Below are 16600 nucleotides of genomic sequence, written 5' to 3'. Positions count from 1 at the left end.
GATATATCTTTTGTTAAAGTAGATTAGGAATTTATAATTTTAATATTTATAGAGGAGTTCGGATTTAAAATGTTATATTTTTTTAATAATGATCTCAAAGATCTGACTTTTGAAATGTTTGTTACTTTTTCTAAGTATCAATAAAACATGACATTAAATTTATATTGTGCCAAGGTTCATTTTTATATTTTACATAAACTACATCACCTAAAACAATTAATAGATAAAAGTTAGCTATATTATTTTGTTTAAAAAATATATCTCTGTCTCCGTTTTATTATTTAATTTCGTGGTTTGTTTTGATATTTTGTATTTTTGGGTTACTCCCCTAATCCATGCGGCTGTCCCATGATAAAACCTTCTATAAAACATTTTCCAAAAGTCCTTTTTTAGATTCAACTATTTAAATTACATTTAAGATTAAAATTTAGAACAAAAAATATATTTCACAATTAGAATTTGTTAATAAAATTTTAACTTTGGACTTCATTCCAAAACCAGAAAAGGCCATTTCAGAGTGGATTTTACCGCGGAAATGTTTTTGTTTAGAGATAAACGTTAGTTAGTTAGTTAGTTAGTTAGTTAGTTAGTTAATTAGTTAGTTAGTTAGTTAGTTAGTTAGTTAGTTAGTTAGTTAGTTAGTTAGTTAGTTAGTTAGTTAGTTAGTAAGTAAGTAAGTAAGTAAGTAAGTAAGTAAGTAAGTAAGTTAGTACTATTTTAAGTACAAGCCTTAAGTAGAATAAAATGAAAACCAATTTTCTCGCCATTTTATTTTGTTCAATTTTGATACTAACATGTATTTTATTCACGGAAAGATGCTGCCAGTTGTTAAAAAAAGGCCAAGAGTTGACCGAAATAATATTATCGTCTGGGCGAACTTTTAATTGCATAAAAAAGCAGCGTCAAAATGATAGGATGAAGGTATTTTCCTGTTAAAAGACGCAAATCCCATCCCGCGAAAATAAATGAGTAGCCAACGGCACGCGGTGTTCCCAGGTGGTCTCCCTCCCAAGTACTGACCGCGCTCGACGCTGCTTAACTTCGGTGATCAGACGAGAACCGGTGTATTCAGCGTGATATGGCCGTTGCCGCTAGAGTGTAATTGATAGCGGTGGACAAGCCGCGACTAGCCAGGTCCTGGTAGGTTGGTGATCGCCGAGGGCCACCGGCTGCATGCGGCTCCAATAGAACGTTCTATACACTCTTTTTAGAAACGTTTACTGGGCGCCGATATTATCGTACAGACAACCAACGAGCAAGCCCTTTACCGCAGAAATTTCATCCCCCCCCCCCCCCCCAAACCAGTTTTTTCATCACCCTCCCCGTAGACTGTAAGGTGATGGCGGTCGATTGGGAAGGCGCGTTTACGAATCTATAAAATTGGTGTGGTGTGCTTTCCCCCTTTGGAGTTCGGAGGAGGTGAAGGTTTGGCCGGTTTTTCGTCTTAGAGAAATATATTTATCTGGCAAACCCGTAAGAAATTGAGAGCAGTCAATTTTTATTAGTAGCGTAGTTGCTAGCCTAGGCTTCACATATTTCCGGCTTTGCTTTCCGCGCCTTTTTTCTTATTTTAAATGATTTTTGTAATAAATGTATGATGGCAAATAAGAAAAATTCTAGAAAATACTAGTCCCAAATCCACGTGTTTAAGATGAAACTTAGATCATGAAAATATCCTTAACCCCAAACATACTTCAACACCTAGGGTGCCTCCTACAACTCCTAAAAGGTACGTCTCTAAAATATTCATATAAAGACAGGACATAAGCCGAATTCTCTTAAACCAAAGAATAACAAAAGTTGTTAGTCCTGCTGAACCAGCTCTATAGTCTGTATGAAAAGTGACCGGTTATGGTCCACTTTTATAGAACGCTCTATTCGCTTATAATAAATTTTTCCTAAATGGTCATTTAAACGCGTTTGACGTTTCACGTAGAATCTAGTACACTTAATACGTTATTTATGGTCCTATAAACCACCATTTAGATTTTTTTTCCATACGGCCCGGTAAAGTGGCCCACTCTACTGTCTCTAGCCGATGACCCCAAAAGTGCCAGTCCGGGCCTGGCGGTGTACCTCTATTTCACGGATTCAAGATATCGTCTTCTCCTTTGTTCGCGCGATGGCTACAAACGTTGTCATCTCCCACCAGGACCAACATTCGGTGACGTAATTATGAAATATTTGAAATGCTCGAATTCTCTCTTTTTACTTTGTTAAACAGTGACGGCTCCTAGCGGGTTATCGCTTCTCGGCCTTTTGGCTAAGATCAAAGTGTAGTATCTGTTCTTATCAGCTTAATATCTGATACGGGTCCCATCGGGGCCCAAGATATTAAACTTATTTTTGGACGGCGGCGGAGTGGTCGGAGCTTGCTCCACCTCCGCCACGGGTCGGCCTGGTATTGCAGTAAATCCGGGATCGGCCCACTTCTCTCTTGAAATCAAAAATCAAACGCTCTTATAATGGCGCACTGCGCAACACAGTATTTCCGGGAAATGTTATTTGGCTGTCTTTATATATATTTCTTTATTATAATATATTGCCCCTCTGACGTCATAAGTGGTAAAATCCTTATTGTCGAATAGTTAATAATGAAGAATCGGAAAGATTCCAGTTTTTGAATTTTCTTTTACCTAGTTATACACTCTTTTTCGCGGTATTTTCACGGAGGATAGGAAGGGAGGCGAAGTAGGAGGGATGAATGGCGGCAAGATTGCGGCAGCTACGCTACGTCTAGCCGCCATTTTTCCGAAATTTTCCCGCCGCTAAGCTTCTTACAAGGATGCTGCCGCGTTCATCCCTCCTACTTCGCCTCCCTTCCTATCCTCCTTGGTATTTTCCTGGGCGCGTCCATGCTTGGTTTTCCCCCTTTCAGTCCTCTCCTCCATTATGGATACCCAAGGAGTGGATGCTAGACTCCCCGTTTAGGGCAGAGGCAATGGCCGACGAGCGGGAGGCAAGTAAGAGGGGTAAAATAAAGGCGCGAAAAGAGGTTGTTCTGTGTTATTCCTGTGGTTTTATTCGTAACCCAAGGTTCGTAAATCGTGCATGTTCTAAGTGGTTGGCTGAAGGAACCGGTTTTCATAACGTAAATTCGCGGGTTTCGGTATGGTGGGTAGAGACAGCGCGCCCCTCATTTTTAGGTCATTGGGTTCCAGCCAAGATGTTCCGCGTAAAGAGAAAACACGAAATAAGCCCCTCTCCATTTTTTCTCTCTTCCCGTCTTCCGTGGACAGTGAGTCGCCGCCGGGGGCCCGCCGCCCGCGGCAGCTACATTACCAAGATATAAAGTGGCAAGGCTTATTTTTGGTAAGTACAAAATCATTTATTATATATTGCTCTATAATTAACTATATTTGGAATTAAACATTTTTGTTCTATTTATCTCAAAGTCATGATTATTCCTAACATTAATAGTATTAAACTTAATATGATATATCTTTTGTTAAAGTAGATTAGGAATTTATAATTTTAATATTTATAGAGGAGTTCGGATTTAAAATGTTATATTTTTTTAATAATGATCTCAAAGATCTGACTTTTGAAATGTTTGTTACTTTTTCTAAGTATCAATAAAACATGACATTAAATTTATATTGTGCCAAGGTTCATTTTTATATTTTACATAAACTACATCACCTAAAACAATTAATAGATAAAAGTTAGCTATATTATTTTGTTTAAAAAATATATCTCTGTCTCCGTTTTATTATTTAATTTCGTGGTTTGTTTTGATATTTTGTATTTTTGGGTTACTCCCCTAATCCATGCGGCTGTCCCATGATAAAACCTTCTATAAAACATTTTCCAAAAGTCCTTTTTTAGATTCAACTATTTAAATTACATTTAAGATTAAAATTTAGAACAAAAAATATATTTCACAATTAGAATTTGTTAATAAAATTTTAACTTTGGACTTCATTCCAAAACCAGAAAAGGCCATTTCAGAGTGGATTTTACCGCGGAAATGTTTTTGTTTAGAGATAAACGTTAGTTAGTTAGTTAGTTAGTTAGTTAGTTAGTTAATTAGTTAGTTAGTTAGTTAGTTAGTTAATTAGTTAGTTAGTTAGTTAGTTAGTTAGTTAGTTAGTTAGTTAGTTAGTAAGTAAGTAAGTAAGTAAGTAAGTAAGTAAGTAAGTAAGTTAGTACTATTTTAAGTACAAGCCTTAAGTAGAATAAAATGAAAACCAATTTTCTCGCCATTTTATTTTGTTCAATTTTGATACTAACATGTATTTTATTCACGGAAAGATGCTGCCAGTTGTTAAAAAAAGGCCAAGAGTTGACCGAAATAATATTATCGTCTGGGCGAACTTTTAATTGCATAAAAAAGCAGCGTCAAAATGATAGGATGAAGGTATTTTCCTGTTAAAAGACGCAAATCCCATCCCGCGAAAATAAATGAGTAGCCAACGGCACGCGGTGTTCCCAGGTGGTCTCCCTCCCAAGTACTGACCGCGCTCGACGCTGCTTAACTTCGGTGATCAGACGAGAACCGGTGTATTCAGCGTGATATGGCCGTTGCCGCTAGAGTGTAATTGATAGCGGTGGACAAGCCGCGACTAGCCAGGTCCTGGTAGGTTGGTGATCGCCGAGGGCCACCGGCTGCATGCGGCTCCAATAGAACGTTCTATACACTCTTTTTAGAAACGTTTACTGGGCGCCGATATTATCGTACAGACAACCAACGAGCAAGCCCTTTACCGCAGAAATTTCATCCCCCCCCCCCCCCCAAACCAGTTTTTTCATCACCCTCCCCGTAGACTGTAAGGTGATGGCGGTCGATTGGGAAGGCGCGTTTACGAATCTATAAAATTGGTGTGGTGTGCTTTCCCCCTTTGGAGTTCGGAGGAGGTGAAGGTTTGGCCGGTTTTTCGTCTTAGAGAAATATATTTATCTGGCAAACCCGTAAGAAATTGAGAGCAGTCAATTTTTATTAGTAGCGTAGTTGCTAGCCTAGGCTTCACATATTTCCGGCTTTGCTTTCCGCGCCTTTTTTCTTATTTTAAATGATTTTTGTAATAAATGTATGATGGCAAATAAGAAAAATTCTAGAAAATACTAGTCCCAAATCCACGTGTTTAAGATGAAACTTAGATCATGAAAATATCCTTAACCCCAAACATACTTCAACACCTAGGGTGCCTCCTACAACTCCTAAAAGGTACGTCTCTAAAATATTCATATAAAGACAGGACATAAGCCGAATTCTCTTAAACCAAAGAATAACAAAAGTTGTTAGTCCTGCTGAACCAGCTCTATAGTCTGTATGAAAAGTGACCGGTTATGGTCCACTTTTATAGAACGCTCTATTCGCTTATAATAAATTTTTCCTAAATGGTCATTTAAACGCGTTTGACGTTTCACGTAGAATCTAGTACACTTAATACGTTATTTATGGTCCTATAAACCACCATTTAGATTTTTTTTCCATACGGCCCGGTAAAGTGGCCCACTCTACTGTCTCTAGCCGATGACCCCAAAAGTGCCAGTCCGGGCCTGGCGGTGTACCTCTATTTCACGGATTCAAGATATCGTCTTCTCCTTTGTTCGCGCGATGGCTACAAACGTTGTCATCTCCCACCAGGACCAACATTCGGTGACGTAATTATGAAATATTTGAAATGCTCGAATTCTCTCTTTTTACTTTGTTAAACAGTGACGGCTCCTAGCGGGTTATCGCTTCTCGGCCTTTTGGCTAAGATCAAAGTGTAGTATCTGTTCCCAGCTATTTCGCTGAAATCTTGGCCGAAAGGCCGTTAAGCGACGTATACGCTTCTCAGCCTGTTCCTGTGATGTTGACTTACCTGCCGGTTTCCTGACGTGCCTGTTCCTGTTCCTGCTTCCGAAGCTGCCGCTGCTGTTCCTGGTTCCGTTGCTGATCCTGGTTCCGCTGCTGTTCCTGGTCCTGGTTCCGCTGCTACTTACCTGTCGCTACTGTTCCGGACGTCTACGCTGTATCCTGACCTGGCTGGCTTTTGCCATTGCTACTTGACGCTGTTCCTTCCTGGGACCTAAATTCACCTGACGATCTCTCCATAGCCAGGATGGCTATGGAGGTGAGAAAACGAACTGCTCGACTGGACGTCGACGCCGGCTTCCTGGAAGTCGCTCAGGCTTTCCACGAGAAGCTCGGTCCTGAATCCATCGAGACGTTGCAACCTGTTGGTAAGGAGGCATTCTTACTTACCTTCGCAACCCTTGCCTTTCTACAGCAAGCGGTCTCTTACGGAGAATTAACAATCGGCAACAAGACCTGCAGAGTCACCAGCGTCGAGGATGATGGCGTCTGGCTGACGATCAAGAATTTACCACCATGGATTCAATGGGACGCCATATTGACAACCCTACGTCAGTACGGCGAAATAAAGGCTCATCGTTTAGATGAATATAAAGAACTAAAAGGAGTTAAAAATGGAGACAGAGCGGTAAAAATACGAATTACTCAAACTATACCTAATGTCCTTTACTTCGGCCGCAGTCGGGCTCTGGTCTACTATCCCGGCGTTTCAAAGAAATGCTTCTTCTGTGACCAGGAGGGGCACTTTGCCTCTGCCTGTGTCGCAAAGAAGGAAAAGACGGCAGACAAGCCGGTAGCCAAAAAAGACTTACCCAAAGATCCTGAACCACACCGAAGTTCCACATCTGCTCTTGCCAACGCCACCACACTAGAAAACAACCTGGAAGAAAATCAAGAACCCCAAACCAGCAAATCACCCATACTTACCGCATCCGACGACTCCAAAAGCTCTGAAGAGAGCTGGACTTTAACATCACCAGAACCATACAAGAGAAACGCAGAACCTCCAGTCCAAACAAGCCAATACGCCGACGCCTTGAAATCTCCACCACATCACGATGACCTAGAACCCGAAAGCGAACCCGAATCCATTGCCTCCGACAACAACTCCAGACCCCGATTTGATCCATCAGAGTGGAATTATACCGATCCGTCACAACTACATTTACATCTATTGAGGAAAACCGAACTTCAAGCCCTTCTTGCAAAAATCAACTCCAGAGCACCCACACGTTCACCCATCCTAACCAAACGAGCAGAAGACCAAGCGGCACAAATCATCGAACTTTTAAAAAATTATCCAAAGAGACGACGTAGTAAAACTCCAGAAAAAGAAGTGAAAAAAGGCAAAAATATGTTTTAAATTTAATTTTTAAATTTTCACATAGTTCTTTACTCGTTTTTTTTTTACAATGTTTCTTTTTATCTTTTAACGAGTGTTCGCGCTAATTTAAATTAAGTTAAAACGCGAACAAATGACTTGAATGTAATTTTTGTAACGAAACGAATCTTTTAATAAACTATTAAAAGTATCTGTTCTTATCAGCTTAATATCTGATACGGGTCCCATCGGGGCCCAAGATATTAAACTTATTTTTGGACGGCGGCGGAGTGGTCGGAGCTTGCTCCACCTCCGCCACGGGTCGGCCTGGTATTGCAGTAAATCCGGGATCGGCCCACTTCTCTCTTGAAATCAAAAATCAAACGCTCTTATAATGGCGCACTGCGCAACACAGTATTTCCGGGAAATGTTATTTGGCTGTCTTTATATATATTTCTTTATTATAATATATTGCCCCTCTGACGTCATAAGTGGTAAAATCCTTATTGTCGAATAGTTAATAATGAAGAATCGGAAAGATTCCAGTTTTTGAATTTTCTTTTACCTAGTTATACACTCTTTTTCGCGGTATTTTCACGGAGGATAGGAAGGGAGGCGAAGTAGGAGGGATGAATGGCGGCAAGATTGCGGCAGCTACGCTACGTCTAGCCGCCATTTTTCCGAAATTTTCCCGCCGCTAAGCTTCTTACAAGGATGCTGCCGCGTTCATCCCTCCTACTTCGCCTCCCTTCCTATCCTCCTTGGTATTTTCCTGGGCGCGTCCATGCTTGGTTTTCCCCCTTTCAGTCCTCTCCTCCATTATGGATACCCAAGGAGTGGATGCTAGACTCCCCGTTTAGGGCAGAGGCAATGGCCGACGAGCGGGAGGCAAGTAAGAGGGGTAAAATAAAGGCGCGAAAAGAGGTTGTTCTGTGTTATTCCTGTGGTTTTATTCGTAACCCAAGGTTCGTAAATCGTGCATGTTCTAAGTGGTTGGCTGAAGGAACCGGTTTTCATAACGTAAATTCGCGGGTTTCGGTATGGTGGGTAGAGACAGCGCGCCCCTCATTTTTAGGTCATTGGGTTCCAGCCAAGATGTTCCGCGTAAAGAGAAAACACGAAATAAGCCCCTCTCCATTTTTTCTCTCTTCCCGTCTTCCGTGGACAGTGAGTCGCCGCCGGGGGCCCGCCGCCCGCGGCAGCTACATTACCAAGATATAAAGTGGCAAGGCTTATTTTTGGTAAGTACAAAATCATTTATTATATATTGCTCTATAATTAACTATATTTGGAATTAAACATTTTTGTTCTATTTATCTCAAAGTCATGATTATTCCTAACATTAATAGTATTAAACTTAATATGATATATCTTTTGTTAAAGTAGATTAGGAATTTATAATTTTAATATTTATAGAGGAGTTCGGATTTAAAATGTTATATTTTTTTAATAATGATCTCAAAGATCTGACTTTTGAAATGTTTGTTACTTTTTCTAAGTATCAATAAAACATGACATTAAATTTATATTGTGCCAAGGTTCATTTTTATATTTTACATAAACTACATCACCTAAAACAATTAATAGATAAAAGTTAGCTATATTATTTTGTTTAAAAAATATATCTCTGTCTCCGTTTTATTATTTAATTTCGTGGTTTGTTTTGATATTTTGTATTTTTGGGTTACTCCCCTAATCCATGCGGCTGTCCCATGATAAAACCTTCTATAAAACATTTTCCAAAAGTCCTTTTTTAGATTCAACTATTTAAATTACATTTAAGATTAAAATTTAGAACAAAAAATATATTTCACAATTAGAATTTGTTAATAAAATTTTAACTTTGGACTTCATTCCAAAACCAGAAAAGGCCATTTCAGAGTGGATTTTACCGCGGAAATGTTTTTGTTTAGAGATAAACGTTAGTTAGTTAGTTAGTTAGTTAGTTAGTTAGTTAATTAGTTAGTTAGTTAGTTAGTTAGTTAATTAGTTAGTTAGTTAGTTAGTTAGTTAGTTAGTTAGTTAGTTAGTTAGTTAGTAAGTAAGTAAGTAAGTAAGTAAGTAAGTAAGTAAGTAAGTTAGTACTATTTTAAGTACAAGCCTTAAGTAGAATAAAATGAAAACCAATTTTCTCGCCATTTTATTTTGTTCAATTTTGATACTAACATGTATTTTATTCACGGAAAGATGCTGCCAGTTGTTAAAAAAAGGCCAAGAGTTGACCGAAATAATATTATCGTCTGGGCGAACTTTTAATTGCATAAAAAAGCAGCGTCAAAATGATAGGATGAAGGTATTTTCCTGTTAAAAGACGCAAATCCCATCCCGCGAAAATAAATGAGTAGCCAACGGCACGCGGTGTTCCCAGGTGGTCTCCCTCCCAAGTACTGACCGCGCTCGACGCTGCTTAACTTCGGTGATCAGACGAGAACCGGTGTATTCAGCGTGATATGGCCGTTGCCGCTAGAGTGTAATTGATAGCGGTGGACAAGCCGCGACTAGCCAGGTCCTGGTAGGTTGGTGATCGCCGAGGGCCACCGGCTGCATGCGGCTCCAATAGAACGTTCTATACACTCTTTTTAGAAACGTTTACTGGGCGCCGATATTATCGTACAGACAACCAACGAGCAAGCCCTTTACCGCAGAAATTTCATCCCCCCCCCCCCCCCAAACCAGTTTTTTCATCACCCTCCCCGTAGACTGTAAGGTGATGGCGGTCGATTGGGAAGGCGCGTTTACGAATCTATAAAATTGGTGTGGTGTGCTTTCCCCCTTTGGAGTTCGGAGGAGGTGAAGGTTTGGCCGGTTTTTCGTCTTAGAGAAATATATTTATCTGGCAAACCCGTAAGAAATTGAGAGCAGTCAATTTTTATTAGTAGCGTAGTTGCTAGCCTAGGCTTCACATATTTCCGGCTTTGCTTTCCGCGCCTTTTTTCTTATTTTAAATGATTTTTGTAATAAATGTATGATGGCAAATAAGAAAAATTCTAGAAAATACTAGTCCCAAATCCACGTGTTTAAGATGAAACTTAGATCATGAAAATATCCTTAACCCCAAACATACTTCAACACCTAGGGTGCCTCCTACAACTCCTAAAAGGTACGTCTCTAAAATATTCATATAAAGACAGGACATAAGCCGAATTCTCTTAAACCAAAGAATAACAAAAGTTGTTAGTCCTGCTGAACCAGCTCTATAGTCTGTATGAAAAGTGACCGGTTATGGTCCACTTTTATAGAACGCTCTATTCGCTTATAATAAATTTTTCCTAAATGGTCATTTAAACGCGTTTGACGTTTCACGTAGAATCTAGTACACTTAATACGTTATTTATGGTCCTATAAACCACCATTTAGATTTTTTTTCCATACGGCCCGGTAAAGTGGCCCACTCTACTGTCTCTAGCCGATGACCCCAAAAGTGCCAGTCCGGGCCTGGCGGTGTACCTCTATTTCACGGATTCAAGATATCGTCTTCTCCTTTGTTCGCGCGATGGCTACAAACGTTGTCATCTCCCACCAGGACCAACATTCGGTGACGTAATTATGAAATATTTGAAATGCTCGAATTCTCTCTTTTTACTTTGTTAAACAGTGACGGCTCCTAGCGGGTTATCGCTTCTCGGCCTTTTGGCTAAGATCAAAGTGTAGTATCTGTTCTTATCAGCTTAATATCTGATACGGGTCCCATCGGGGCCCAAGATATTAAACTTATTTTTGGACGGCGGCGGAGTGGTCGGAGCTTGCTCCACCTCCGCCACGGGTCGGCCTGGTATTGCAGTAAATCCGGGATCGGCCCACTTCTCTCTTGAAATCAAAAATCAAACGCTCTTATAATGGCGCACTGCGCAACACAGTATTTCCGGGAAATGTTATTTGGCTGTCTTTATATATATTTCTTTATTATAATATATTGCCCCTCTGACGTCATAAGTGGTAAAATCCTTATTGTCGAATAGTTAATAATGAAGAATCGGAAAGATTCCAGTTTTTGAATTTTCTTTTACCTAGTTATACACTCTTTTTCGCGGTATTTTCACGGAGGATAGGAAGGGAGGCGAAGTAGGAGGGATGAATGGCGGCAAGATTGCGGCAGCTACGCTACGTCTAGCCGCCATTTTTCCGAAATTTTCCCGCCGCTAAGCTTCTTACAAGGATGCTGCCGCGTTCATCCCTCCTACTTCGCCTCCCTTCCTATCCTCCTTGGTATTTTCCTGGGCGCGTCCATGCTTGGTTTTCCCCCTTTCAGTCCTCTCCTCCATTATGGATACCCAAGGAGTGGATGCTAGACTCCCCGTTTAGGGCAGAGGCAATGGCCGACGAGCGGGAGGCAAGTAAGAGGGGTAAAATAAAGGCGCGAAAAGAGGTTGTTCTGTGTTATTCCTGTGGTTTTATTCGTAACCCAAGGTTCGTAAATCGTGCATGTTCTAAGTGGTTGGCTGAAGGAACCGGTTTTCATAACGTAAATTCGCGGGTTTCGGTATGGTGGGTAGAGACAGCGCGCCCCTCATTTTTAGGTCATTGGGTTCCAGCCAAGATGTTCCGCGTAAAGAGAAAACACGAAATAAGCCCCTCTCCATTTTTTCTCTCTTCCCGTCTTCCGTGGACAGTGAGTCGCCGCCGGGGGCCCGCCGCCCGCGGCAGCTACATTACCAAGATATAAAGTGGCAAGGCTTATTTTTGGTAAGTACAAAATCATTTATTATATATTGCTCTATAATTAACTATATTTGGAATTAAACATTTTTGTTCTATTTATCTCAAAGTCATGATTATTCCTAACATTAATAGTATTAAACTTAATATGATATATCTTTTGTTAAAGTAGATTAGGAATTTATAATTTTAATATTTATAGAGGAGTTCGGATTTAAAATGTTATATTTTTTTAATAATGATCTCAAAGATCTGACTTTTGAAATGTTTGTTACTTTTTCTAAGTATCAATAAAACATGACATTAAATTTATATTGTGCCAAGGTTCATTTTTATATTTTACATAAACTACATCACCTAAAACAATTAATAGATAAAAGTTAGCTATATTATTTTGTTTAAAAAATATATCTCTGTCTCCGTTTTATTATTTAATTTCGTGGTTTGTTTTGATATTTTGTATTTTTGGGTTACTCCCCTAATCCATGCGGCTGTCCCATGATAAAACCTTCTATAAAACATTTTCCAAAAGTCCTTTTTTAGATTCAACTATTTAAATTACATTTAAGATTAAAATTTAGAACAAAAAATATATTTCACAATTAGAATTTGTTAATAAAATTTTAACTTTGGACTTCATTCCAAAACCAGAAAAGGCCATTTCAGAGTGGATTTTACCGCGGAAATGTTTTTGTTTAGAGATAAACGTTAGTTAGTTAGTTAGTTAGTTAGTTAGTTAGTTAATTAGTTAGTTAGTTAGTTAGTTAGTTAATTAGTTAGTTAGTTAGTTAGTTAGTTAGTTAGTTAGTTAGTTAGTTAGTTAGTAAGTAAGTAAGTAAGTAAGTAAGTAAGTAAGTAAGTAAGTTAGTACTATTTTAAGTACAAGCCTTAAGTAGAATAAAATGAAAACCAATTTTCTCGCCATTTTATTTTGTTCAATTTTGATACTAACATGTATTTTATTCACGGAAAGATGCTGCCAGTTGTTAAAAAAAGGCCAAGAGTTGACCGAAATAATATTATCGTCTGGGCGAACTTTTAATTGCATAAAAAAGCAGCGTCAAAATGATAGGATGAAGGTATTTTCCTGTTAAAAGACGCAAATCCCATCCCGCGAAAATAAATGAGTAGCCAACGGCACGCGGTGTTCCCAGGTGGTCTCCCTCCCAAGTACTGACCGCGCTCGACGCTGCTTAACTTCGGTGATCAGACGAGAACCGGTGTATTCAGCGTGATATGGCCGTTGCCGCTAGAGTGTAATTGATAGCGGTGGACAAGCCGCGACTAGCCAGGTCCTGGTAGGTTGGTGATCGCCGAGGGCCACCGGCTGCATGCGGCTCCAATAGAACGTTCTATACACTCTTTTTAGAAACGTTTACTGGGCGCCGATATTATCGTACAGACAACCAACGAGCAAGCCCTTTACCGCAGAAATTTCATCCCCCCCCCCCCCCAAACCAGTTTTTTCATCACCCTCCCCGTAGACTGTAAGGTGATGGCGGTCGATTGGGAAGGCGCGTTTACGAATCTATAAAATTGGTGTGGTGTGCTTTCCCCCTTTGGAGTTCGGAGGAGGTGAAGGTTTGGCCGGTTTTTCGTCTTAGAGAAATATATTTATCTGGCAAACCCGTAAGAAATTGAGAGCAGTCAATTTTTATTAGTAGCGTAGTTGCTAGCCTAGGCTTCACATATTTCCGGCTTTGCTTTCCGCGCCTTTTTTCTTATTTTAAATGATTTTTGTAATAAATGTATGATGGCAAATAAGAAAAATTCTAGAAAATACTAGTCCCAAATCCACGTGTTTAAGATGAAACTTAGATCATGAAAATATCCTTAACCCCAAACATACTTCAACACCTAGGGTGCCTCCTACAACTCCTAAAAGGTACGTCTCTAAAATATTCATATAAAGACAGGACATAAGCCGAATTCTCTTAAACCAAAGAATAACAAAAGTTGTTAGTCCTGCTGAACCAGCTCTATAGTCTGTATGAAAAGTGACCGGTTATGGTCCACTTTTATAGAACGCTCTATTCGCTTATAATAAATTTTTCCTAAATGGTCATTTAAACGCGTTTGACGTTTCACGTAGAATCTAGTACACTTAATACGTTATTTATGGTCCTATAAACCACCATTTAGATTTTTTTTCCATACGGCCCGGTAAAGTGGCCCACTCTACTGTCTCTAGCCGATGACCCCAAAAGTGCCAGTCCGGGCCTGGCGGTGTACCTCTATTTCACGGATTCAAGATATCGTCTTCTCCTTTGTTCGCGCGATGGCTACAAACGTTGTCATCTCCCACCAGGACCAACATTCGGTGACGTAATTATGAAATATTTGAAATGCTCGAATTCTCTCTTTTTACTTTGTTAAACAGTGACGGCTCCTAGCGGGTTATCGCTTCTCGGCCTTTTGGCTAAGATCAAAGTGTAGTATCTGTTTGCTCCTTTCTTCAAAGCCAAAGGCCGGGAATCGTATGTACCTGTAAAAGGGTAGTATACTCACCTGTCCTGCTGATCCAGTACCACAGTTCCAGTCCTGCTGATCCAGTGCCATAGTTCCACTCCAGTTGTTCCAGCCGTCCGCAGTCTTGGATCCACTACTCCGGGGATCGCCGCCTGGCGATTCCAGTCATCACGCCGCAATCCTGACGTCAAAGCCAGCCACCATGCTTCCTGAGACGTCGACGGCTGTTAATCAGCTAGCTCCTGTTCCAACTTCAGCTCCAGCTTCTGCACTCAAGGCTACCACAGCCCGTATTAAGTTCGACGGTGTCGGCGTTGAAGATTTGGCGCAAGCCCTTTTCGACCACGTCGGCCTGAAGAAAATTACCGTCTTTCAAATGATATCGAAGTCCGAAGCTCTGATCACTTTTCGAGATACTGCAAGCTATCAGAGAGCCGTCGATAGTGGCATCATCGTCGACAACAAGCAGCTAGATATCACTGGGGTGGCAGATCCGGTCTCTTACATAACAGTAAGGGATGCACCGAGCTGGTGGGATTTAGCTGTCTTCAAAAACGCCTTGAAGTCCTGTTGTGACGTCATATCAGAAGTCTGGGAGACCTACCAGACAGGGGCTCTGAAAGATCTCTACACGGGAACTCGTCGCCTGCAAGTAAAAGTCAAGGGGCCAATCCCGAACCTGATGACCATAAATGGACATCAAATTCAAATCACCTATAGGGGAGTCCAGAGAATGTGTTTTTATTGCCACAAAGACACGCATCAGGTTCGGGATTGCCCGAAAAAGAAGAAAAAGGCTCGCCAACCTCCAGAGTCCAACGGAGAAATTACGTCACCAGCCACGCATCCGGAATCCAATGAGACCACCGTAGAAGACAACCTAAAAGGAAAAAATTTAAGTAAAAAAACAGTACTTACCCAGGCAGACGAATCCAAGACCTCCAACGAAAGTTTTTACCTGACGACGCCTTCTCCAAAGACCGTTGATCCTCCCGCCAAAATCTGTTCCTTCGCCGACGCACTGAAATCACCACCACAGCAAGATGACCTAGAACCCGAACCTGAATACGAATCTGACACCAACGAACATGACAGCCCAACAACCAGACCAAGATTCGATCCATTAGATTGGAACTATAACGAAGTGCCAGGCCTTAACCTACTAAGGAAAAACGAACTTCAAGCCCTCCTCGAAAAAATCAATGCCAGAGCCCCCACACGTTCAATCAGCCTAACCCGGACAGCAGAAGACCTCGTCGTAAGAATAACCGAACTCCTGAAAAACTATCCCAAAAGAAGACGTAGTAGAACTCCAGAAAAAGAAATTAAAAAAGGAAAAATATGATTTAAATTCAATTTTTAAAAAGTTTTAACATAGTTCTTAGCTCGACTTTTATACAATGATCCCTTTTAAACGATTGTTCGCGCTAATTTAATTAATTAAACCGTGAACAAATATATAACGAATGTAAAAATGTAAAATCAAACGAAGCTTTTAATAAACAATTAAAAGTATCTGTTCTTATCAGCTTAATATCTGATACGGGTCCCATCGGGGCCCAAGATATTAAACTTATTTTTGGACGGCGGCGGAGTGGTCGGAGCTTGCTCCACCTCCGCCACGGGTCGGCCTGGTATTGCAGTAAATCCGGGATCGGCCCACTTCTCTCTTGAAATCAAAAATCAAACGCTCTTATAATGGCGCACTGCGCAACACAGTATTTCCGGGAAATGTTATTTGGCTGTCTTTATATATATTTCTTTATTATAATATATTGCCCCTCTGACGTCATAAGTGGTAAAATCCTTATTGTCGAATAGTTAATAATGAAGAATCGGAAAGATTCCAGTTTTTGAATTTTCTTTTACCTAGTTATACACTCTTTTTCGCGGTATTTTCACGGAGGATAGGAAGGGAGGCGAAGTAGGAGGGATGAATGGCGGCAAGATTGCGGCAGCTACGCTACGTCTAGCCGCCATTTTTCCGAAATTTTCCCGCCGCTAAGCTTCTTACAAGGATGCTGCCGCGTTCATCCCTCCTACTTCGCCTCCCTTCCTATCCTCCTTGGTATTTTCCTGGGCGCGTCCATGCTTGGTTTTCCCCCTTTCAGTCCTCTCCTCCATTATGGATACCCAAGGAGTGGATGCTAGACTCCCCGTTTAGGGCAGAGGCAATGGCCGACGAGCGGGAGGCAAGTAAGAGGGGTAAAATAAAGGCGCGAAAAGAGGTTGTTCTGTGTTATTCCTGTGGTTTTATTCGTAACCCAAGGTTCGTAAATCGTGCATGTTCTAAGTGGTTGGCTGAAGGAACCGGTTTTCATAACGTAAATTCGCGGGTTTCGGTATGGTGG

General features: G+C 40.6%; 6 non-coding genes and 4 pseudogenes across 6 annotated transcripts; 6 read left to right on the top strand and 4 right to left on the bottom strand.

The window, feature by feature from the left end:
• Window positions 1–971: 971 nt before the first annotated feature.
• On the bottom strand, window positions 972–1090 carry LOC149938640 (5S ribosomal RNA). The gene has a single exon (XR_016482100.1). It is a non-coding gene; the product is annotated as a 5S ribosomal RNA (ribosomal RNA).
• Window positions 1091–2243: 1153 nt separating this feature from the next.
• Window positions 2244–2435, top strand: LOC149938639 (U2 spliceosomal RNA). The gene has a single exon (XR_016481515.1). It is a non-coding gene; the product is annotated as a U2 spliceosomal RNA (small nuclear RNA).
• Window positions 2436–4410: 1975 nt separating this feature from the next.
• Window positions 4411–4529, bottom strand: LOC149938638 (5S ribosomal RNA). The gene has a single exon (XR_016482099.1). It is a non-coding gene; the product is annotated as a 5S ribosomal RNA (ribosomal RNA).
• Window positions 4530–5681: 1152 nt separating this feature from the next.
• LOC149938637 (U2 spliceosomal RNA) lies at window positions 5682–5825 on the top strand (annotated as a pseudogene).
• A 1485-nt stretch (window positions 5826–7310) lies between these two features.
• On the top strand, window positions 7311–7488 carry LOC149938636 (U2 spliceosomal RNA; annotated as a pseudogene).
• Window positions 7489–9467: 1979 nt separating this feature from the next.
• Window positions 9468–9586, bottom strand: LOC149938635 (5S ribosomal RNA). Its single transcript, XR_016482098.1, has one exon. It is a non-coding gene; the product is annotated as a 5S ribosomal RNA (ribosomal RNA).
• Window positions 9587–10738: 1152 nt separating this feature from the next.
• On the top strand, window positions 10739–10930 carry LOC149938634 (U2 spliceosomal RNA). The gene has a single exon (XR_016481514.1). It is a non-coding gene; the product is annotated as a U2 spliceosomal RNA (small nuclear RNA).
• Window positions 10931–12909: 1979 nt separating this feature from the next.
• On the bottom strand, window positions 12910–13028 carry LOC149938633 (5S ribosomal RNA). The gene has a single exon (XR_016482097.1). It is a non-coding gene; the product is annotated as a 5S ribosomal RNA (ribosomal RNA).
• A 1151-nt stretch (window positions 13029–14179) lies between these two features.
• Window positions 14180–14289, top strand: LOC149938632 (U2 spliceosomal RNA; annotated as a pseudogene).
• Window positions 14290–15737: 1448 nt separating this feature from the next.
• On the top strand, window positions 15738–15917 carry LOC149938631 (U2 spliceosomal RNA; annotated as a pseudogene).
• Window positions 15918–16600: the final 683 nt, after the last annotated feature.

The sequence above is a fragment of the Leiobunum rupestre genome, chromosome 6 (genome assembly GCF_980474605.1).
Source record: "Leiobunum rupestre chromosome 6, qqLeiRupe1.1.hap1, whole genome shotgun sequence".
In the NCBI taxonomy this organism is placed as follows: Eukaryota; Metazoa; Arthropoda; class Arachnida; order Opiliones; family Sclerosomatidae; genus Leiobunum; species Leiobunum rupestre.
Note: the sequence above shows the minus strand (reverse complement) of the source record. Positions and strands in the feature narration are given on the sequence as shown.